This window comes from Amblyomma mixtum, chromosome 1 (assembly GCF_055824585.1).
Source record: "Amblyomma mixtum isolate Tamu chromosome 1, ASM5582458v1, whole genome shotgun sequence".
NCBI lineage: Eukaryota > Metazoa > Arthropoda > Arachnida > Ixodida > Ixodidae > Amblyomma > Amblyomma mixtum.
This window is the reverse complement of record NC_143012.1, coordinates 89,029,527-89,053,646: the sequence shown is the minus strand read 5'-3', so window position 1 is coordinate 89,053,646 and position 24,120 is coordinate 89,029,527. Positions and strand designations below refer to the sequence as shown.

At 48.7% G+C, this 24,120-nt stretch overlaps 1 protein-coding gene across 2 annotated transcripts in view; it reads left to right on the top strand.

Annotated features, from left to right (window-relative positions):
- Positions 1-24,120, top strand: part of Pur-alpha (Purine-rich binding protein-alpha) — a 190,460-nt gene that overhangs the window by 113,533 nt on the left and 52,807 nt on the right. The window lies entirely within an intron of this gene.

The window sequence follows — 24,120 nt, the reverse complement described above, 5'->3', positions numbered from 1 at the left end:
TCTATAGTTAGTAACGAGGAGGTTAGTAACATTTACTGACGCATTAAGTTAGGAACAACTGCTACCCGCAGTTAGTAACTGGGAGGTTAGTAATGCGAAGCATATATTACTCTTAAACTAACCAGTTACTTGTCACATAGATCACTACTTTCTAAGTAACTGGAGGTAGTGAAAGTACAGTTAGTGAAAGAACCTCAAGAAGCTAGTAAAGAGCACTACAGTCGCAAACAAAAAGCTAGTCGTATTTACTAAGGAAGTGAGTAGGAACTTTTGCATATGTTGCTAGGTCCTTCGTACGGTGTGCTGGCGTGGCTTGTTAAATTTGTGCGTACTGGAAAAATAAAAAAAAGGCAACATGGTCAATTTGACTATTTCCCGAAACCAGTCAGAGTTATCACAAGTGTGTTGGCCGTAAATCACACGCTTAGGTTTAGGCTTATCGCGCATTATATGTACAAATTATGCGAGGTGAAGGCGTCAAACAACCTTACTGGCCGCACACAAGGGAATACAAGAAAATCACAAATCAGAACGTCACACACGCACACTGCGCGTGCACAGGCAAATCTTGCACAGGTGCACAGGTAAACCAGTCTTAAATACTCCGTAAATCTGACTCTCAATTACGGGCTAGTGGCTCTTACCCATTGAGCTAAGATGCGAGCCTTAATTAGAAAGCTGGAATTGTAGAAACAGGTTAGTCTACCTAACCCACGCCTCCGCATAAAAGTTCGATTTAGAAAACCAATTTATTCACACAACAGTCGGTGTAAGTTTTATTCTTTGACTTTATTCTAGGTTAAGGGAACGGTTACTAACTAGGTATACTTACTATACCGACCATAACAAAATGGTGCTTTTACTAACTAGACCTTGAAGAGGGTAGAAATAGTGAGCAAAAAGTAGTAAATCGAGGTCAGAGGTTATAACTGCTGCACTTACTGCCTTTTTAGAAAGTTTTTTCCTTGGATGATGACGTAATTGGAGATTTTCCTGACCACTTTTCCTGGACGCCGACGCCGGGTTTCGTTGCTAATGGGCCATAAAGGAAAGGCCTTCGCTTTAACGTTTCTGACTGACAGCTAACTACCATTCACACACTCGCGCATGCATCACATCTGGCAGGCAGTTCTTCTCCACCGTCAGAGTATTGCTTATTCCACAGTGTGTGACCTAGGTACATTTCCTAAGAGCCAATAGCCGCGTTTACATGAATGCGACAACAGCGCATCGCATTCATGTAAACGGTGATAATGCGCTAGGAAAGTGCATCTCATCAATGCGCCAGACGGGGGTGTATCGAGAACGGCAGGTCGACTTCAGTGGTCAATGGAAACAGGTTCGGAGGGTTCCCTCCTCCTCCCTGTAGTGGCTATACAATAACTACCTCCCCCCCCCCCCTCGTAGCCAGCTAACAAAGCAGACTTCGCTCAAGATGGCGTGACTGGACCCTTCTGCCGCGTGCAATGGGCGAAGGGTCACTGTCCCGCCAGACTCGATGCGGTACATGTAAACGGTAGCGCATCGGTTCCGCGAGATGCTCTAGGAAATGCGATGCGCTACTGTCGCATTCATGTAAACGATCCTCCTCATCCCTCTGCCGCATTCGGAAGCTCCATGGCCGCCTCTGTCAGACGTTCCCAGCAACGCAGTCGCATCCGTGGTTCCACGTGTATCCGCCTTCGCAGATTCGTTATTAGTGATAAATCAAACTTTTGGCAATCAAACTGATAGTGATAAATCAAACTTTTGGAGGCAATGGAGAAGCCCGTTGCTCTGTGGAAAGTCCCTTCAAATGTTGTTCGCTGTTCTAGCAGCATTGGCCCGTGGCAGCCATATTTCTTCCGAGCCCGGCGACTGGGGGAATTGGTTTGCTTCAAAACTGCATAGTGGGGTTCGTTAGCAGCTAGGCCTTGTTAATCACCTTCTTGAAACCAATATACTTGTTATGAAATGCAACCGGATCTCCAGGGATGTTCAAGAAGCGTCTTGATGTGTATCTGTTATCCCTTGATGAGTGAACATGTTCTTCCCATAGCGCTTGTAATTAAGAGGCTTATTTCAGCTTATATACTAACTGTGAGTTTTATCTGCTGTATATAACGAATTTGTTTGTGCATGGAGTTGTATGTATATTTTTCGATTTCTTTTTTTTTTCTCTTTTCCTTGCCGTGCTCTCTATGATGCGTCCCATATGTTACAGGAGGTTGACACTTAGGCATATTATTGTCTTTTCGTCAACCCCCTTGACAACGTTGTTGTTGCCAAAATGAACTCAGCTTGAACGCCTGCGAGGACGAGGATTCCTCAAAGGGAGGGGGGTTGGGGGGGATGTAGGTTGGAAAGTTCTCACTCTCACCAATGAGAGGATGGCAAACGAGCCACCACATCGCCTGGGCCAGTAGCAGACCTAGTGATCTAAAACTGTCGGAAAATTGACTATCGATAGTATCGATAGTTTTTTGAAACTATCGATAGTGTAAAAAAACTATCCGTAGTGCTACTATCGATAGACTATCGATAGTACTCTGTAGTACTATCGATAGTCTATGGATCGATAGTCTACTATCAAAAGTAATACTATCGATAGTGTTGCTATCGATAGTATTACTGTCGATAGTATTACTAGCGATAGTACCGCTATCAATAGCAAGACTATCGATAGTGATACTGTCGATGGTAAGACTACTGATAGTAACAATATTGATATTATGCATTTGTTGGCCAGCGGTATAACCAAAACATCTGCGACACCTGATTGGCTTCACGGTATCATGAGGCTTAACGTCCCAAACAGACAAGCTATGAGGGATGCCGTAGTGGAGGTTTCCGGGTAAATTTCGACCAGCTGTGCTTCTTTAATGTGCAGTGGGACAGTTCGGAAAATTACCTGGAACTGCATCCGATGAAACAACAGCACAAGTTGTGCTGGCTTACACGACACTATCGTGCACTGAAGATGTCTTGCTGACGTAACCGCTGCAGAAATGCTTTTGGCATATATGCTTCGCAAATAGGACGTTCGCACGCCAATATTTTATCCAGCAATTTTATGTAGGGAACGTCTGCAGAACTCAGTGATGCGTAGACCGCGAAAACGGGCGAGTCCTGTCATTGCTCAGACCATCATCTCCATACCACACACTCAGGAAACCAAGTTTAGAATGCAGTGGGTAGGCGTGGTTGATTTTTTAGAATTGATAGTACTATATATAGCAGTTAGTATCGATACTTCTATCGATAGTACTATCGATACTACTATCGAAAGTACTAACTATCGATAGTACTATCGATGGTAAAAAAGACTATCGATAGTTCGATAGTGACTCAACTATCGATAGTATCGATAGTACTATCTGCAGTCCCCGTGGGCTGTGTATGCTGTTGACGAAGGCTTTGAACGCGTGTGCTGAATCAAGACAGTCATCTGTCGCGAACCATTGTGCATACCTGTACTGGAGCTATGGCTGGCGATATTCTTTCCCATCTCACGTGATCTGTACGCTTTCCTCATATTTTCTCCCGAATAGGTCTGTGCACTCTCGATCGTGTCACCCGGGCCGCCGTTCCTCTCCATATGCTATTGCATCTTGCCGTTCACATTGTCCACTGCGTACCACGGAAGGCAGCGTGCATTGGTCTGTTCTCTGCCCGGGCTGTTTTTGGCGCAAAAGGGAGAGAGTATAGAGGACGAGTCACGCCTTTCCTTCTCGATGCCTGCTCTTTCCGTCAAAAATTTGTCTGGAGTCGACTTCTGTGTAGCATTCATGTTACCGAGGTTTCTAAAACGATTCTATGGTTTCCCTATAGCAGGCTGTTCTGCTCCGTCCCAAATTCCGAACTGTTAAATGATTTGGTTGCGCTCTTTCTAATGGAGTTTTTGCGCATCCTCGTTTTCGGCGTGTTGAGCGGGGGCTCCTTCGTTCGTTCTTTTTTTTTTGTTGCAGAGTTGGTACCGCCTGCAACTCTTTCACCTTTTTTTTTTTTTTTGGCCGCGTCCGAACAAACGGCACTCCCCCGTTTCCCCTCAAATTAAGCCAAGGCCCACGCCGCGAAGAGAGCGTTGCGACCTGCCGTGCATTGAAATGCCATTTTATCTACCTTGGTAGCGTAGCGGTGGCTCAGTGGTTATGGTGCTCGGCAGCTGACCCGGAAGACGCGGGTTCGATCCCGGCCGCCGAGGTGAAATTTCGTTGCAGGCGAAATGCTAGAGGCCCGGGCGGTCGAAATTATCGGGAGCCCCGAAAAAGCGGCGTCCCTCATAGCCCGAGTCGCTTTGGGGCGTTAAGCTCCATAAAACGAAACAATGTAGTGGGCCGTCTGCCCCGGAGAAGCTTCCCTTTATAAAAATGGTCTGTAGACAGTCTATAGACTTCTTATTGACTCTATCGACTTCCTATAGATATTGCTTTTTGTCTATTCATAGTCTATAGACAAGTCTGCTAAAAGTTTATAGCCATAAATCTATATAGATTGTCTATAGACTGTCTATTGCATTTATATTGCCTATAGACTGTTCTCTAGGATTTGTCTATAGACTTCATAGACAGAAGTCTGTAGACACTCTATAGACTGTCTAAAACATTTTTTGCAAGGGTTCCCTTTATAAAAATGGCCTATAGACAGTGTGTACCCTTTTTATAGACTATATTGCCTTCCTATATAGATCTTTTTATCTAATAGTTTATAGACAGTCTGTGGACTTCTTTTAGACTCTGTTGCCTTCCTATGCATTTTTATTTCTACCTATTCATGGTCTATAGACTGTCATAGACAAAAGTCTACTGAAAGTGTATGGCCATAAATCTATAGGTTGTCTGTAGACTGTCTATAGCATTTGTATTGCCTGTAGACTGTTTTTTTTTATTTCTCTCATAGAGAGTCTATAGACTTATGGATAGAAGTCTGGGGACTGTCAAAAAATTTTTGTAAGGGCCTCCGCGGCCGCCACCATCCGGTCTTCTTTTCCAGCCTTCTCTCTGTAGTATCCCGCTTTTTGACGTGAGCACGGTCCAGACTATGGCCGTCATCATCATCATCGTCTCTGACCCCCTCCTCCTCCTCCGCCCTTATGATTCCTCCTTTCGCTCACCGTCTCTGCCTTCTCGGCCTCCACTTCCGCGTATCCGCGTCCTTGATTGTCTGAAGTTCCGCCGGTAATTGCGCTGGCGCGGGACCCCTGGGCGTGTTGACACTGGGGCAGTGTTGACGGAGAATTTTTTTTTTGTGCGCACCTTGGAATAAGTTAGCCTGAAGGTACTGTGAGAGACTATGAAAAACTGCGCTTGTGCACCCCCTCCCCCTCCCCCCCTTTGCCAACCAGATGTCAGCGCCGACTCCAAGGTCCCGGTATGCCTGTAGGCCACCACAGATTACAGGGCAATTAAGGGGCACTCTGTCCAAGCCCATCACGATTGGCAGCACGACGAAAGGGGGGTTGATATCCGTTTGCACCACAGTAATAATAAAAACTTTATTCACACCAAAGAAACAATACAAGACGCGGACGCGCCAAAGCCTCAATTGGGCTTGTAGGGCGCCGTCCGGCAGCAGCAACAACCTCTGTTACCAAATCAATTCTTTGTTTTGTGTACATTAAAACATATGCACTAGAGCTGTTCAAGCTCGGCAATAGCATCACGTAACTGTCTGCGAGTGTTCAAGTTGAAAACATTATGAGGCATCTCATTGAATATACATGGGATATAATATGACCTCATAGACATACCAAAATGAGTTCGCACTGCAGGGACAATATATCGAGAAACTTTTCTTAATGGGATTGGTTTAACGTTGTGGAACCGAAATTCAGAGTTCCAGAAATATCTGAGTACAGTGATTTGTTTGAACACAATGTCAAAGGAAGGCAGACCTGAAGAAAGGAATGCACTTTGCTGTTTATGGGGTATTGAATAGATGACACTCTTAGCCATATTCTTGAGAATACGGTTTATCCTATTTTTCCATGTTGCAGAACATTTGAAGAAACAGCACATGCCATATCTCAGCAGATATGGCATGCCATATCATACGCCATATACGCCATTCACCCCGTAGCGTAGCTGTTGTTGTACCATTTAGTTGCGCTTAATGCCGTCGCAGCGGGCAGGCATCATCCGGTGCCACTGCAGCGCATGTTCTGCCTAGTGGTGGTACTGGGAGAGGCGTCCGCATATCTTTAACCCGTCTCGAGGCCGGTGGGGGCTAACGGTAACGGCATTCCATCTGCGATAGCATTCCGTTCTTTTCCTTTCGCTTCGAGGAGAGGCGACGGCGGGCAGTGAGGTGTTATCGCCGCTTTCCCGCCGCGACTCGTGCATTAGTGGTGGTTTGCACCGGGCAGGAGGAGGACTGCCTCCCCCCAGTGCGTGCGTGTGTATGTAACAGTGGCAGCAGCGGCGATGGCGTGTGTGTGTGGGGGGAGGGGGGTTGGCTCTTTCGATGACTGAGCATAAATTGTCTCGCGTATGTAAGGCTGCTATGGGCCTTCGCATACGTAAGACGGCACATTGGAGAAATCAACGCATTACACCGCCTGCTGTTACCCCTGGTGTCAGGGGTGTTGTGTGGCGGTCGGATGCCCTTTTTTTCTGTTTTAACGTGGATAATTTTTTTTTAGCCTTGGCTGGGCATGTTTTGTTAGGGTGACCGGTCGACGGGCGTTTGCGATAACATTTTGATAAGATTGCGATAAATAACGCCGAGCGCAAGCTACACTCTAAACGGACAGGAGTGAACAGGGAGTAAGCCCTCCTGTAGCGCACTCGCTTTTTTTAAATGTTGCGTGCTAGAGGACAGATGGCTCTCTTTTTACCCCCATATGGGCGGATTCATAGCTCCGGCAGTCGCATGTTACGCGAAGTATGTCACGGTACATGGGAGCGCATTAAACGCTGCCATCCACCGTATATAACCTTTGCGAAAATTTACGGCTGCACTGTCGGGGACAGTTGAAGTGAGGGCGGATGGGTGCAGACACGGGCAGAAAGAGAAAAACAAAACAAAAATAGCAGCTGCCGCGGCGAAGATGCGCACTGCGTGGTTTATCACCTTCTAAAAGCGGTTATCACACTCTTGAAGGGGGTAACTTGACAAGCGTGCTATCTGCCTTAACCGGAATCCTTCCAGTCTGCTGTTTGCGTTTCGTTTACTTTTTTTTTTTTTCTGTGGGAAGGTATATCATGTATAGGGAGGTTTCACTTGCCCGTTCACAGAGAGGGTACTAGCGTTTCAGTTCGCATCCATATATCGGAACACAAGTCTGAGCGCCTAGTTATGTGATCTGCGTGACGTTTAATCGGTGTATTCATGTACAAGGTCTTGCCTATTCTCACTTACACGCATTCAGAGGCCAACGGAAAGGCTTCGGATTAAAAATTGAGGGCGGTTCAGCGAGCTATGGAAATGAAAACGATAGGTGTGACGTTAAAGGGCGCTACTGAAGCGGTTTTAAAATTCGATTAGTTTAAGGTTGCCGAATGTGTGAAACGGGCAGGTAAAGCCTGCAAAATCGTTTTGCTCTAGCATTTGAAATGGTGGCGTAATCACCGAATAAAGTCGTCTTCGGCGTTCAGGCTTCTCTGAAGTGCACAGCGACGAGGAGAGGCCCCGATAATGACGTCACGTATGACGGCAGTACGTTTCCAGCGAAGAAACGATTATTCCATGAAAGAAACCCGATGCCATCGAAGGTGAAGGTGCATTATTTGCAGGTGAAGGTGCATTATCGAAGGTGCATTATTTGGCGCCATCTGACGACACACAGCAGCATGCAGGCGTAAGCAGCGGACATCTGGAATTTCGGCAACAATGACGTCACTGCCGAGTTTCCCCGCACTCCTCTAATGTAGTGAGGAGAAGCCTAAACATCGTCGCGGTTTTAATCGATGATTATGACACGATTTTAAATGCTAGGGCAAAAATACTTTTCTTGCTTTATCTAGATGCTTGATAGATTCGAATTCTTGAATAACCTCGAATTATCAAAAAACCGTTTCAGCTTCCCTTTAAGTGACAGCAAGAGGACAGAGTGGGTAGGGGAACAGACGCGATTTTAATGACATCGCAATCGAAATAAAGAAGTTCAAGAACAGGGCAGGCGGAGGGCGTTTAATGCGAAGGCAAGGCGACCGATCGGTGACGGAGTGGATACGAGAGTAATGGCGTATTCCAATGGGCCGTCCGGAGCAAGTTTTTTTTTTTTTTTTTTCACTCCGTAAAATCGAAGAGCGTGTTTCAGTGGGCGACTCGGATTCAGGTCCTGATCCCTGATTGGAGCGCGACGGATGTCTTGCTCTTTCGCCGTTTCGGAGAGCTACTCCGGAGCGCCCATTGGAATAAGGCGAACACAACAGGGAGCGGGTCAGCGGGGGGGGGGGGGGGGGGGGGGGGGGATGCACGGAGGTATGATGGGGCTGTAAATAGCGGAGGACGGGGTTAATTGGAAGTAAGTGGCAGAGAGGCTTTCGTCCTGGAGTGGGTGTAGTTGGGCTGATGACGATCGTGATGGCGGTGACGTCACGGACACACTGGTCCCGCGTGGTCAGCGTGTAGAGTGCCAAAAGTTATTCTTAATTGCGCTTTTGAAAAAGACTTGGAACAACACAGGGACGACACAAACTCTGGTGCGCAAACTGTCAACCGAAGTTTTTATTGCGATGACCACACATATACAGTACAAGCTTCACATGTCACACTAACAGGTTCGTCGAGTGCTGTGAAGGGGTGGTTTACAAGATACCGCTATCCTGCGGCCGAGCGTATGTGGGCCAGACGGGCAGATGTCTAAATGAAAGACTAAGAGAGCATAACGGCAACTGTCGCCGGATTAACTCACCTGGGAATCTGTCGGCACATTGCGCCAGGTGCGATAACTGCAAACCCCACTTTCGACAGACCACAGTTCTGCTGAAATCCAGAGATAGGGCAATCAGGGAGCTGTGGGAAACTTATTGCATGGAATTGGGAAAAGGAACTTGTGTGAGTGACCCCTCAGTTTTGCTTTCCAAACAGGAAATGCAACTCTTGGATCAGTATTAACAAATGTTATCCAATCAGCTGTGATAAAACCTTTTTTTTTTATGCTTGTGGATATGATTGCAAAATTGCTGCTTAACTGCGTTTTTTGATCATTTCTGTTATGACATGTGAAGCTTATATATGTGTGCTCATCGCAATAAAAACTTCAGTTGACAGTTTGCGCACCAGAGTTTGTGATCGTCCCTTTGTTGTCCCAAGTCTTTTTCGAAAGCGCAAATTATGTGTGACCATGTAAACTACCAACTAGCCCAATTTGAAACCCTGTTAATAGTTATTCATGAAGTGTGGTGAAACGGGCACGCTTGAGGTGTTGTTTACTTGCTCTGACGACGCCTATATATCGTCTATGTACCTTCTATAGTATATATGACGTCTATATACCGCTCGGGCGGTTTTGTAAGCGCACGCGAAGATCACGACATCTGTTCGTTCGCTTTCATCCTTTCATGCGTGGCTCGGAGCCTCCGTCGTAGTCGGTTAATCGCTCAGTTTGGGACGAGTCGCGTTCATTGCAGCGGGTGTGTATATAAATAAATGCGCGTGGCAGCGTGCCGTGTCCGCCGCTGGAAACAAGGGGAAGCAGTTAAGAAACAAACAAACAAAACAAAAAGCGGCGTCTCGTCTTCGGGTCGGCGTCGCTGCGACGGCAGCTGCTGATACAACAATGGGCGGTTGACCTGTCTCCGGGAAGAAGATGGATGCATAATGGACTTGGAGAGAAGTTGGCGGCTAGAGTAAAGCAAGAACACGGTATACACTCGCGGCTAGAGCGTCGTGTTCGTCGATCCTCCTCTCACTGGCACGCACCTGCGTGCCCGGTCGAGTGCTTTGGCAGACGAAGTAACAGTAACGCCGCCTGCGTTTTCGCTTCCCCCCCCCCCCCCCCCCCCCCCTTATTTTCCGACTCGTACTCGGTGTACGGCACGGCCGTCAACATCTTGTATACAAGGGCCTCTACTCGACGGCGTGATGTGTGAAAGCTGCTCACGCGTTGCCTCCGAGATGGTTAGCCGGTCCTATGCGGTCCCTGCTCTGCCGCGCGCCTCTATGCCTAAAGAACTATCTCGGAGGACACGTCTGAAGTCCATACGTCTGCCAACAGGTGGCGCGACAATCAGCGTAACCAGTCATGAGGACGGAGGTCATGAGGACGGAGGTCATGAGGACGGAGAAAGAAAGAGCATTAAACGACAGGTTAAAAACGCGGAAGTTAAAAATTGGATGAATTCAATGGAAAAGAAACATAGTGTAGAACTATATCGATTCTGGAAAAGGCAGATCAGGAAAGAATTTTTCTATGATAACTCAAGAGGCAGTGCCCTACTTTTTGAAGCTAGATCAGGGTGTCTTAGAACGCGGAGCTACAAAAAGAAATTGAACGAAGAAGATGACACATGTGCAGTGTGTGGTAGATCTTTGGAAACAATTGAACACCTCATAATCAAATGTGATGGTATCCATCCGGATGTCGATGCAGGCACAGTCACTCTTTCTGAGGCCCTAGGGTTTAAAGATAACAATGGTCATGTAAATAAATCTGCAGTGGAAGTCAGCAAAAAGCGATTGGAGGATTGGTGGCTGAAAAGCAGAGATGTGGCATAAGGTTAGAATAGTAGGAAACCGTAGGCAAAGTTGATGGAGAATATTAATGAGAATTGCCAACACAGTAAACAAAAAAAAAATAATAAATAAAGAAAAGCTGAGCATGGTGGCAATTGCCACCACCCCGTTTCAAAGGGGGCGCTCCTATCCATCCATCCATCCATCCATCCAGTCGGATGCTGGATTGAATAGAGTGAAATTGAGGTTAGTTGGTGTTGTGTGGCTTAGAGGCGGCAAAAAAGGCGCTCTTCTAACCCAACAAGCCTATTTAAAAAAAAAAAAAAAATGCGTACAGTATTAGGTAAGACACCCTGTATATACAGTATCAGCTCTGGTGCAAAGTTGGGAAAAAGAACTGTGAAACTGGCTAGAGTCTGACAAAACTCAAGAACGAAGCGGCGAATGTCGCTCAGAGGAGGCCCTCCAGGTAGTAGCGTCGGTCGTCTGTTGTGACGTCGTGCTTAGGCCTTTGGCATCCGCTAGGCCACAGGCGACGTCACGACGACCGGTCGACGCCATTGGATAGAGGGCCTCCTTTGAGCGACATTCGCCGCTTCGTCCTTGAGTTGTATCCGACCACACAACGAGTATGTGAGGAATCCTCAAAGGTATTGAAGAGAAAACAATCGGTCCTTTTGCAGTTATACAGAGTGGCTTTTATTTGCATTGAATATGGGAGGTAAAAGAACTTTTGCTACCCCGGCATCTGCCATCGCTGCTGGAAGCACCTGAGCTGGGGCAGCGGAAATAAAGGGACAGCAGGCAGTTCGCAGAAAAGAAGTGAAAGAGGTGAGGGGACAGATAGAAAAGGACAGACAAAAAAAAATACGAACGTGCGAAACTGCTGAGCGTAGTAGCATCCGCCATTGTACCCACGTGGAAGGGGACGCTACACATCAGCTGGGCTGTGGGCTCATCAGGAAGCCCGGTTTTGATGCGTGGACTTGCGCAAGGAACGTCACGGGTGATCGTTCCTTTCCTCTGCGAGATCAGATTTGCGACAGTTCAGTGTTCACTGCCGTGTAGCTTGCGGCCTGGTTTTGGGATGAGGATCCCCTTGGATAATTATTCTGTTAGGACTTGGGCTCGCTTGGTCGCGAAAACTAAGGTCCAACTATTTTAGCGCTTGGCGGAACGCCGCTGGCAGGAAATTCACTTCGCTGAGGTAACCGGTCAAGTGGTGGAGACTGACGACATACGCCTCGAAGCTAGCTCATCAGCCACGTGAGCTTAATAGTATTTGGTTGCGGTTTGGCTTGGTTTATTGGGGGTTTGACGTCCCAAAGCGACTCAGCCTATGGGGGACGCCGTAGTGAAGGGCTCCGGAAGTTTCGACCATCTGGGTTTCTTTAACGTGCACTGACATCGCACAGCACACGGGCCTCTAGAATTCCGCCTCAGTCGTAATTCAACCGCCGTGGCCGGGATCGAACCCGCGTCTTTCGGGCCAGCAGCCGAGCACCATAACCAGTGAGCCACCGCGGCGACGGCTGAATGACATTTGACTCAGATCTCCTCATAGCTTACTTGCCCACTTTTTTTCAAGTTTACGGGAAGGAACAAAAACGAGAAAAGACGACAGGATGACGCAATACACAAGAGTGAGACAATTGTCGCGTCACCTGTGGACGGCGTGTCGACTGACAGTTGAGAAACTGTTGCACAGCAGTCATGTGTGGCGTCGAGCCGTGCTTGCCAGCGCTTATTTTTTCTTTCGTATAAAATGCGCATGCTTTATCTAATGCCATTTCTGGTGATGATGCACGCACAGAAATCCGCATAGAATTTAAAGCTATGTAAATCAACGGGCAACAAGCAGTCAGTCAGCTTACGTGGCTCAGTGCCGTAGTTCAGCTCGACCACCCTGCGGAATGTGCTAAAGACGTCCACATACTGCCGTTCCATTCCAGTGGAGTTTAAACAACCTCAGATGGTCGCATTTTTAATCCGCAGTCTTCCACTGCGGCGCCCCCCTGTCCCCGAGAGCCCATTTGCCGTTTTGGGACGTTGCATACCGTACATCACATGCCGTACTGTAGCTTAGCTTGACCGCGGTCGACAGTTGTGACCGCGGTCGACAGTTGTGACCGAGGTGACTCGCTAACCGTGACTCGCTAATACCCGTACCACACGAACAGATTTAATGCCATTAAGTGCTTACTGCCTTAAGTTTCAATGGCATCCGTGCGGTGCCACGCGCATAAATTTAATGGCATTAGCCTTACTGCCATCCGCGACCTACTGAGTTCGCCACAACTCATTCGCCGTGCAATGTGTATGCTCGTCCCCATTCCACACGCATAAAAGTGTGCAGCTTTGTTAGGAACAACTTCCTAACCAGTAGGAAATGGTTAATTCTTAACTTTCAGTCAGATGAGGCACCTATATACCGCATTTTCGATGCGAAGAGCGCCGTTTTAACCAGCCGTATCGACTTGTGTGCTGACATGCGAGTTTATGGCTACTTTTCCGACTTGTTAAACAGTAACAGCCGTATTTTCTGGAAAATCGTTTTTACATTACATTTGAACAACATTCCAGATATACTGTGCTCATTAGGAATGTTTATATTCAGATAAAACTTTTGACTACCTTGCAAGCGTTATCGTCATCGTCACTTTCGATAGTGGCATTAAATGTGGACGTGTAGCACCAACTCCGAAAATTAATGGCATTAACGCCTTAATAAGCATTTACTGCCATTTCTTGTGCGCATGTGGCACGGGTATAACACGGATGGCCACGCGGTGTTCGATAGCGAGGCCCAATCCCGTTCTTCCCGCCACTTTGCGGTGCTATCGCGTTCGAGCCGAGCGGGGGCGACAACAAACCTCGCCCGGGGTTTTTCCCCCAAGGGCCGTCCGCCTTCTCCCTGCGCGCCATTCAAACGAGTTCGGGGTCTGCTTGCATGCGTGCATGGCGTTTGTGGTCACGTGACTCGTGGCCGCTGCTGCTCCCGATATATACACCGCCTGCAGACCCCCTCCTCCGTGGAAATCTGCGTGCGCGTGTTAGCTGCGCGTATGCCTTGACGTGCGCGCTGCGGCGGCGACGTCTGTCGTCCTCCGTGCATGTGTTTTCGTCGCCCCTGAACCAAGGCCACCGAATCGCATCCTTTTTCTTGCTTTCTTTTTTAACCGCGCCGTTTCTCTGGGAATCTCCGCCGGCGGTGGTGTCGCGTAGGAGCTCGCGCTCGGTTTGCGGTATATCGGTATGCCCGCCGCGCACGGGAGGCCGTCCGACACCTCCTCACCCACCCAGTTTTGCTGTTTTTTTTTTTTCTGGGAGCGGGGGGGGGGGGGGGGGTGGGGGGGGATTCGTTGCTGCAGTGAACATGCAGGCTGCTCGCGATGGAAGCCCGCAAATAGCCAGCGTAGGAGCAGAAATTAAGGAAAAACAAACAAAACAAAAACGAAGGTGTATCGTCTGCAGTGCCACAAATCTACACGTGTCTGCTGCTCGGCTGGCGAGAATTTCTCTCTTCTTGTGCGCGTTAGTGCCGTGTACTTTCTCCTCGATGTTTGTGTTCTCTGTCGTACCATTTCTCAAGAACGATTGTGAACGACGGCAGTGGGAGTGTGGACGCTGATGACGATCGCCAAGATAGTAATAACCGATCGGTCTTTGTTTAACGTACGCAGGGACAGTTGTGCAGTCTTCGTGCTTCTTCGCAAATGAGGTAATAAGAAATAATGCGCACACATACTTTGCATAAAGAGATCACAGTAGGAGAGAGAAGTAACACCAACAGTGGATGTCAGTAAGAGGGACGTCTCGTATACAGATTGAAAAACCCTAAAAGCATGTTTTGAAGACACACAACAACAACAACAGTAACAACACCAACAACAATAATAATAATAATGGATTAATCAAACTTTAAATCATTGTTTATTGAAGTGCCGGACGGACGGACGGACGGACGGATGGATGGATGGATGGACGGACAAAAGAGAGAAAACGCCCAAATGCGGGGGGGAATGAAAGGAGTCTAGCTTACACGTGGCAGGGTCAGATCTGGGCCGCTGAGCACTTATCGAGACGCGTATAGGACGAGGTCCCCATCCTGAGTGGTGGCATCTCGTGTGGTTGCGCTTGAACGAAAACACGGTACACGAACCGACTGTGGCGCGCATCCAGAAGGGTCTCTCCTCGCTTGTTGTTCACTTATTTTTTTCTCAATGCGAGCAGTTAAAAGCGGGCGGTAGCGCATTTGCTATACGCCCTGCCGGTATAATGAGCGCTGCATGTGCTGCATTCTGGTGAGCAGTGGTATGCGGCCGCAGAGCCGCGTGCATAGGGCGTGTCAGCACTTTCAGGTGGACTTCAGTGCTCGTTTTTGTAACACTTGACTAACTAATCGGGACGAAGTAAATGGGTAGGGTCTGCGCGTTTGCTTGCTTATTCGTTCTGCAATTACAGCCTGGGCAGCAGTGCGATGCACAGGGGACACCCTAAGCGATGTGTGGGAAAAAAGAAGCACGAAAAAGTTAATTGCCTCAGAGGGAAAGCGGCAGTAGCGCGACGAGCTCAGTTGGTAAAAGCGAGAGAAAGTCAAGTAATAAGGACAACTAAACAACTGAAAGCAGCCGCCCTTACAAAAAAAGTTTTAGACAGTCTATAGAGCGTCTATAAACTTCTGTCTATAAAGTCTATAGGCTGTCTACTGACAAATCTTAGAGAATAGTCTATAGGCAATATAAATGCCATAGACAGTCTATAGACAATGCATAGATTTATGGCCATACACTTTTAGTACACTTTTGCCTATAGACAGTCTATAGACTATGAATAGACAAAAAGCAATATCCATGGGAAGTCAACAGAGTCAATAAGAAGTCTATAGACTGTCTATAGTCCATTTTTATAAGGGGCACACTGAACACGTGGCGGCGCATTGTAGTTTTCTAGTCGCGGTTGTAGATTTTACGCTAGCCATTCTTTACGCTAGCACTTAAGCTCCGCCTCAAGGGCAACTGCACCACTTTTTAAAAATTTCGAGATATTCAAGGATTCAAGTCTATCTAGGCTGTAGGTCAAGCATGCCAAGTGTTTCTGCACTAGGATTTAAAATAGCGACGTAATGGACGAATCAATTTTGCGCTTCTCCTCAATGCACCGGAGGAGCGCCGGGAAGTTCGCAGTGACGTCACGGAAGGTATGATTTCAAATTACCGCTGTCGTCAGCCACGCCCTGGCATGCCTCGTTGGGCGCCGCCTAACTGTCGGTGGGATTTGCCTTCGGTGGCGTTGGTTTTTTTCCTTCAAAGCAGGCGTTTGTGCGTTGGAAATGTACCGATACCTGCGATGACGTCATCATGCGCCCCCCAATTGGCGCTGTGCGCTGCGGAGAAGCTTGAAGGGCGTCGCGATTTTAATCGGCGATTAACTCAGTATTCCAAATGCTATTTCAAATGCTAGCCCAAGAAGGACGTAGCATGCTTTTCCTGCATGTTTCACGCATTCGACCCTCTTAAGCTCGTTCATTTCTAAAACCTATGCAGTTTCCCTTTAGCCCGCCGCGGTGGCTCAGTGGTTATGGTGCTCGGCTGCTGACCCGAAAGACGCGGGTTCGATCCCGGCCGCGGCTGCCGAATTTCGATGGAGGCGAAATTCCAGAGGCCCGTGTGCTGTGCGATGTCAGTGCAGGTTAAAGAACCCCAGGTGGTCGAAATTTCCGGAGCCCTCCACTACGGCGTCCCTCATAGCCTGAGTCGCTTTGGGGCGTTGAACCCCAATGAACCAAACCAAACAAAGCAGTTTCCCTATAAGGGTATGACGCGATAGCTTTAATACGTCCATGCCCATATATGCGGAATTCGTGTGCTGCTGCTGAAAAGCCCACACTGGGAATGCTTATGCATGCGACCACGGCACGCAGCACGCGGGCGGTAGCATTCCCTAGGGCGAACTAGCTTCCGCAGGAGCGAGACAGTCCTGGTCCGCAAATCTGATAATGACCCGCGCCCCGGGGCGTGGTGGAGGAGACTTTTGGCACCTTCCTTCGGTGCGCCTATTAGAAAAGCAGCAGCTTTACAAGCGCTTTGCCTTTGTGCAGCGTGTTTTTGTGTTTTAAGCTTCCCTCAGTTGGAGCTTTTGGTTTCGAACTTCAGTGCAATATGGCGGCCAGTGGGGCACAGGGTTGCCACGCAGGAGCCTCGTGCCGCCCGGAGTGGAAGGATAGGTTAACCATCCTGTCCTAGTTTCGGGAAACGTGAAAAAAAAGTTTCAAACGTGTATATGCTTTTGGATCCCATCCTTCGCAGTCTCGGTTGAATATCGTCCTGAAATCGCGGCGAAATTCACGCCAACGGCTTGCTCCCAGAGCCGAACCATCTGTCCGAATCGTGTCCGTGAAAATAAAAAAAAAAAGTTCCAACTCGGGTTCGAAGAAACACCGGCGCTGGGCGCTTGTAGCTTCGCTGCCAAGCGTTTTAGACCACCCATGACAGTCGGCGCACTTTTTTAAAGCACCGTATACGTTCAGGAAAGTAAAAACAGCGCTAAATTTTACACAAACCACACAGAAAGACGGACAGGTTTGTGTAAAATTTAGCGTTGTTTTTACTTTCCTGAACATAATGTCACACCAACTAGCCCAGCAAAAGGTACTGTTAACCGTATTTAGTACAGCCAAACGATGTTGAGTTTGCAATGACAATTTACCCAGTGACCGAGCGGTCCCCCTTTTCTGACGATCCATTCCACTTGGTTCTCTGCCATTGGTCACTGCTCCTTCTGACGTAGAGCATCCTTCTGACGTCATCGAAGACGTCACGCAGATGAGGTTGGGGGGGGGGGGGGGGAGATGCAGGAACGGCCACGGTTTCACGTTTCACGTGCTTTCACGGACGTGTCCCGCGCCCATGCTGGACTGGCGGATCGGCGCCAACGCATCGACGAGTGGCGGAGCACGACAGCGCCCGACGAGCTTTATCGGTGATGTTCTTTCTCGGCAAACAACCTGAGTGTCACTGTATTGCGACGAATTGGCGTTGCGTGGTCCATGCGGCTGTGACGGACTGGATGCGGCAGCAAGAGGGCGGGACTACTGCCTGACCTGCCGTGCCTCTCTGGTGGTTGGTTGTTTGCTTCCTCACCTGCCGTTGGTTTCGTCGCGATTGACGTCACGGCCACGCCGTATGGAAGACGAAATGGATCGTTAGAGAATACGGTCGCGGGAAGAGGCAGCAAACTAGCCTATTATAACGACGCGAAACGCATCCAACCACATCATCATCATCAGCCTGACTACGCCCACTGCAGGGCAAAGGCCTCTCCCATGTCTCTCCCATTAACCCTGTCCTTAGCCAGTTGCCGCCACTCTATCTCCGCCAACTTCTTAATCTCATCCGCCTACCTAACTTTCCGCCGCCCCCTGCTACGCTTGCCTTCAAGGACCAGCGGTTATCTTGCCTTCGCATTAGATGTCCTGCCCAAGCCCATTTCTTCCTCTCGATTTGGACTAGGATGTCATTAACCCTCGTTTGTTCCCTCACCCACGATGCCCGCTTCCGGTCTCTTAACGTTACACATATTTTCCTTCCCACAGCTCACTGGGTTGTCCTCAGTTTATGTTGAGCCATTTTCGTCATCCTTCACGTTCGTTCATGCACCGTAGGTGTGGCTACTAGTAAGATACAGTTTGACCAAATGTTTAGGGGAATCCCCCAAGGTGGAGTAGATTTGTAATAAGGGAGTAATTACTCACTGACGTCCACCCGAGCGCAGCCATACGGCTACAAAGGAAAGATATACAGCTTTCTCAGAAACTTCGTAGTTAAAGAAAAATTCGTCCTGGTCCGGGGTTCGAACCCGGGACCACCGCTTCATCGGAGCAGGTGCCCCTGTGTGTGTGTGTTCCGCATGTAGTGTGCTGTGTTTGTCCGGCCGAAGAAGGTGACTAAACGCCCCCCTCCCCCCCCCCCAAAAAAAAAAAAAAAAAAATAACGGACGGAAGCACGACAGATATCTCAGTGAAGGAGCAGACGTCGTCCGGCATGGGTCATTTTCAAGGGGTGGCGTTGGATGCGTTAACTATATAGCTCTGAGCGGAGCTGTGGGCGGCGCGGCAGCGCCTTTGTCCTGCTGCGAGCGATCAGGATAATGGAAGGGACGCTGCGTCGAATGGCGCTCCGGAAATGACGTTCGATATGCCCGCCGGCACGTTTCCTGGAGAGCAGCCTGCGCGTATATATCGAAGGCAGCCGTTTAGCCGACTTTTTGTGAACTGGCGCGTTTCGCTATCTCGGCGAACGCCCCTCGGAACCGTTCGCGTTGCGTTGAGGCTGAAAATGTTTGTCATGGAGGTTGTTGTGATGCGGCGAAACGTACCAGTTTTTTTTTTATCGTTTAAAGCGGCGTCCGGTTTCGTTGCGCAGTTCGATTACTATTACACAGACCGACGAGTAATTTGTGGGAAGCTGCGACGTAAAAAGAGCAAGAAAGTGAAAGGAAGGTAATAGTGTTCAGAAGTCAAGAAAGGATGGCTCCCTGCTGTTGTAGTTAGTGTTAATTGCGCTAAATTACTCATTTTCCCATCTAATTTCACACAAATCCGAGGTTTGTCCGACCATCCTGCGACAATTTTCAGTATGCCGTGGCGACTTCCGGTGGATGTGTCATCACACCGTTGCCGTGGCTATATCGATACCCAAATTATGCAACTTGTGGGGGATCTTAAGTGTTAATTACGCGTAATTACACATTTTTCCTTCTAATTTGACACAAATCCGACGTCTTTCCGACCGTTCTTGAAAATTTTCACTATGCCGTTACGACTTCCGGTGGATGTGACGTCACACCGTTCCGGTGGCTATGTCGACGCCCGCGCTATTTCGACGCAGCTTCGACATTTTTGCTTATAATTAATTAACCAATCAATCTGCAGTCATCCAACTTGGCTTCAAAGTCCATTTTTTTTTCTCTTTTATCTGTGGCAACCAATTGGTTTTCTGCTGTCTTTTTTAGTTAACACGAGTTAAATGCTGCCAAAGGTGTGACACCCTCTGCTAACGGACTACAGTATGAGTTCTTAAGGCCGGAATACATGGAGCGTTTTTACCGCGGCGAGTCGTCGATTTCCGCCCGACGGCGCAGATCTGACGCCCGGCGTCGAGAAAAACGCCCGCCGCCGCCGATCAGGACCGGCTAGATTTTGACGCGCGGCGTCCGGTGAGACCGGAAGCGGCGGCTGAAGCGAGCCAATAGCAGCGCAGAAAGCCCGCTCTTCCGGTCCTCTGCCTGCCGCCGCCAACATGGCCGCCATGGCCGTCGAGCTACGCAGTGTTTTTGGCACGGAAATGTTATTTTCGTGAAAATAAACTGCTTCATCAGACTTGAAATGTCGCTTTTTTTGGAGAACACGGCCGAATCTTGGATTGGAATGCCTGCGCTCCCTCCCTGAACCGAATGTGTCCAAGAAAACCGCAGCCGCTGGTCTCCGCGGCTAAGCGGGCGTCCAAAGGTACGCGACGGCATGCATTCGAGCACGCACATCTGTATAGATACTTAAGCGCGCGTGCTAAAATTTGTACAGTGGTGTCGAAGTGAAACTTTCCTGATTTTAACAGAATGGTCAGCGTCGCTGTTCTCACAGACCTCCTTGCGCAGTGGTGTTTGCCACTTGTTGATCACATTTGCTTTCGCGTCGAGGGGTACGCAGCGGCGCGCCGCCGCTTGAACGCTCCATGTATCTCCAGCCGGCCGTCGCGCCGCCGCGACGTTTTCTGCCGCGCGAATGTCGTCGAAAAAAACGTCGCATGTATACCCCGGCCTTTAAAGGCTTTCGCCTCAAAAACGCGGAGCTTTTGTCTTCGCGCAACGCGTCGTTAATGTATCCGTTTCGTGTTCACTGTCCGCGGTGGCTCGCTGGCTCAGAGGCTCTGCCACCGAGCACGAAGTCGTGGGTTCGAATCCCAGCAGCGGCGGCTGCATTTCGATGGAGCCGAAAAACGCATAGGACGCCCGTGGTGATGCCGGCTCATGTTTAACCCCTCCCCCAGGTGGTCGAAAGTAATACGGAGCCGTCCGATATAGGTATCTCATAATCCATGCGCGGCTCCGGGACATCAAACCTCTCAGGCCGTCTTCCAACGGGCTGAACTGGCGCGACACATTATCTGTAGTGTTTTTCACTATAGACAAAACTCGGAGCGGGCGTGCGAGTGCTAGGGCATGATGGCAGCTTCCGTGGCGGATCTTATACCCTGTCACACGGGCGTTTCGAAGGCCCTCGAACCGATAGTCTATCGACTTCAAGGCGATCGAGCGCTGCTACACGGGCAGTTCGAATGGCCATCGACTCAATAGTCTGTCGAGTCAACGGAGCAACGCGGAACTCTATCGAGATTTGGAGGGCCTTCGAGCGTTGCCCAATGTTCCTAGCATTGCTTCGAACGGCGCCAACGAGCACTTTCGTGCACGATACGTAAGCATGAACAAACATTATTCTCAAAGTTTAATGCAAGGAGTTAACTATTAGTCGGCACAATAATTTAAAAATTGTATCGGTATGGTTTAAAGCGAATTAATTTTATGCTCTCCATTGCAGAAGCAGAAAACGTCAACGTTGTCAGTGTTGCCAGAGCCTTACAGTCGACACCAGCAGCCGTCGTCTGTCGTCCTTTTTTTCTGGCTTTCTGTGTGTGTCGCGCCGAGTAATGTTGTCACGATTTGCCAACCAGGACCATTATGCAGTTTCGTTTTCCATTTTACCCGCTGGAATCGTCGCTTTTCTCGAATCAACTGTTCACGAGTGGCGTCGTCGGACTAGGCGTTTCCTCAGAGGGTTGTTGCAGTTTCCGCACCCTTACGAAAATTTTTTTTTACACAGTCTATTATAGAGTGCGCATAGACTTTTGTCTTTGAGGCCTGTAGACTTTCTATAGACAAATCCTATACTCTAATCTGTAGGCGCCTAGTCTATAGGCAGTACAAACTCCGTACATACTCTATAGGTCCGCCGCGGTGGCTCAGTGGTTAGGGCGCTCGGATGCTGACCCGAAAGACGCGGGTTCGATCCCGGCCGCGGCGGTCGAATTTCCATGGAGGCGAAATTCTAGAGGCCCGTGTACTGTACGGTGTCAGTGCACGTTAAAGAACCCCAGGTGCTCGAAATATCCGGAGCCCTTCACTACGGCGTCCCTCATAGCCTGAGTCGCTTTGGGACGATAAAGCCCAATAAACCATTAAACCTAAACCAACTTTTATTAGACTTTTACCCATACACAGCCTATACACTATAGACAAATATCTATAGGAAGGCAATGAGTCTGCAAGGAGTCTATAGACAGTATATAGACCATTTTTTATAAAGAGCAGCCTCGCGCGTTGTGTACCTTCACAAGCGACTCCGAAGGCGCGCAGTCGGCTCGCACTTAGTGCTTTCAGCGCTCTCCGACAACCCGCGCCGACGATTTCCTCAAAAGATAGCTGTGTACATGAGCAGCTCGAGTGTACGGGCAATTCGGCAGAAACGGTCGTCGCCTTGTTGCTGCTGCTATCTTGACTCGGTAAAAGGGCTGCTCAGCCGTGTCTCGCGCCTCGACACTGCAGTGTCCTCGACCTGTAGAACAACTCGCTGGCGATAACGTTATTGTACCCGGCTGCCTGTGATTCCTTTTTTATTATTTTATTTCCGCATGCACGCCTTTACGCTTTCGTGAAGTTCGGCCTTAATTATGTGGCCCGCGTGCGCCTCGCGGGAATGGGAACGCGGGACGGGAGACTTTTTTTTTTTTTTTACTTTCGCGCCGCGGTTTCGACGGGCCCGCGTTAGTGTTGAGAGCGCGCCGAACCGCAATTACGGGAGTCACCCTGTCAACGGCTGCGTTTCTCGTCGTCAGGATAGTTTTTAGTATATGTATACGTGCTATCGAAGGCTGGTAGGGCAATTGTGGGCTGAAGGTGTCGTTCAGTTTGGTTTTGAATCACGAAGCTTTTTTGTAACGGTCATTCCTTGTGAAGCCGAGAGGTGTGTAAGGAATAGCGATACACTTCGTTGTTGGTTCCGCAAAGTTAGAGCGCGAATTCTGAAAGCCTCGCAAGACTGCAGGCCCCGTAAGTGGCTGACAAAGTCGTCGAGGGCTATGCACTATCAGCAACGAATGAAACGCGAACAAGAAAACTGAGGTGGCAACACAAAAACACCAACGTATTAGCTCCTGTATTGGAACAACAAGCGCGGTTGAATAACACTTCTAAAAAAGAGTCTTCGTGCCTTCAAAATAAATTTAGCAGGAGCTAGTATTCTGCTTCCCCTGGCTAAGTGCTGCTTATTTTGCAGTGCGTGGTTCAGTTGTGTTGTTCGCGTTTCATTTCTTCCTGATAGTACTCTCCACCACTTAACGCGACCTCTTAGTACCAAGCTCTTTCCGACGAATAAAATGTTTTACTGTCAATCCTTAACAGGGCTTGAAAGGAACAGGAAGAAAGCTATCGGCAGCCGATAGATTGTGAAGAACTTGAATGGTGAAGAAGTTGAATACCGTATTACGTGCTGTAACATCCAGGTATGTAGCGCTTACCGACTGCAAGCACGTGATACGCGTTCGTGTTCGTCAAATGGGGACGCGTTAGCTGTGCGAAGCTCCCTTATTTCTTTGTAAAAGTAAACTTTTACAGAACACATTTTCCTCGCAATTGAAGGCAAAATAGTGTGCGTACGTGTGCACATATAGTTGCATACGTTCTGTGCCGTGTAAGAATGTATGTCAGGCATTGGCGTGTTTCTCGTTTTAGAATGGGACCAACATTCCGCGACGAGTTGGCGAAAAAGAAACGTTTCGAATTAATTGCGACGCCAGTGCCGAGCAGAGCTGTTTTGGTCGTGTCAGAATGCCCCCAAACCACTGCCTTCGACTGTCCCGTCGCATGCCTTCATTCAGAATATCCAGAGGCCGTGCACTGGGACGTTATGTGTGCGGGAGGAGATATGCAAGAAAAAAAAAATATAGCAGCTGAGCGAAGAAACCATGCGGTCATGACGACGAGCGCTCGGAGCGATAACTGCGTTTTTTTTTAAAAATAAAAGTTGAGTGCTCTCTGTGTGCGTCATGTTAATGGGGTTCTTAGCGGCGCCGCCCTTTTTAAGCGTGTCTGAGCACTTTGGGCAAATGCTTACGGTTGTTGGATTTATAACGCAGTAACCGCGCACTGTGTCTTGTTCGCTGATGGATGATGTGACAGGGGAAGTGACCGTTGTAGCCGTATGGAAAAAAATAACTAAATAAGCTAACGCAATCCAATTTGCGTCGGAGCTGCGACAGAGTCTAGCGAAGATTTGAGGAGAAAACGCCGGATGCAAGAAATGTGCCACGACCGAGGCAGACTGAACGAGAAATTTTCCATATGGAAACTACATTGGCAATACCGTGCTATCTTCGCGCTACAATTCATCACGAACCGCATTGGCAGCCATTTTCCTTTTGCATTTAGTCAGGAAAAAAGTTCAAGAAATTAATTCTTAAAATAAGACTT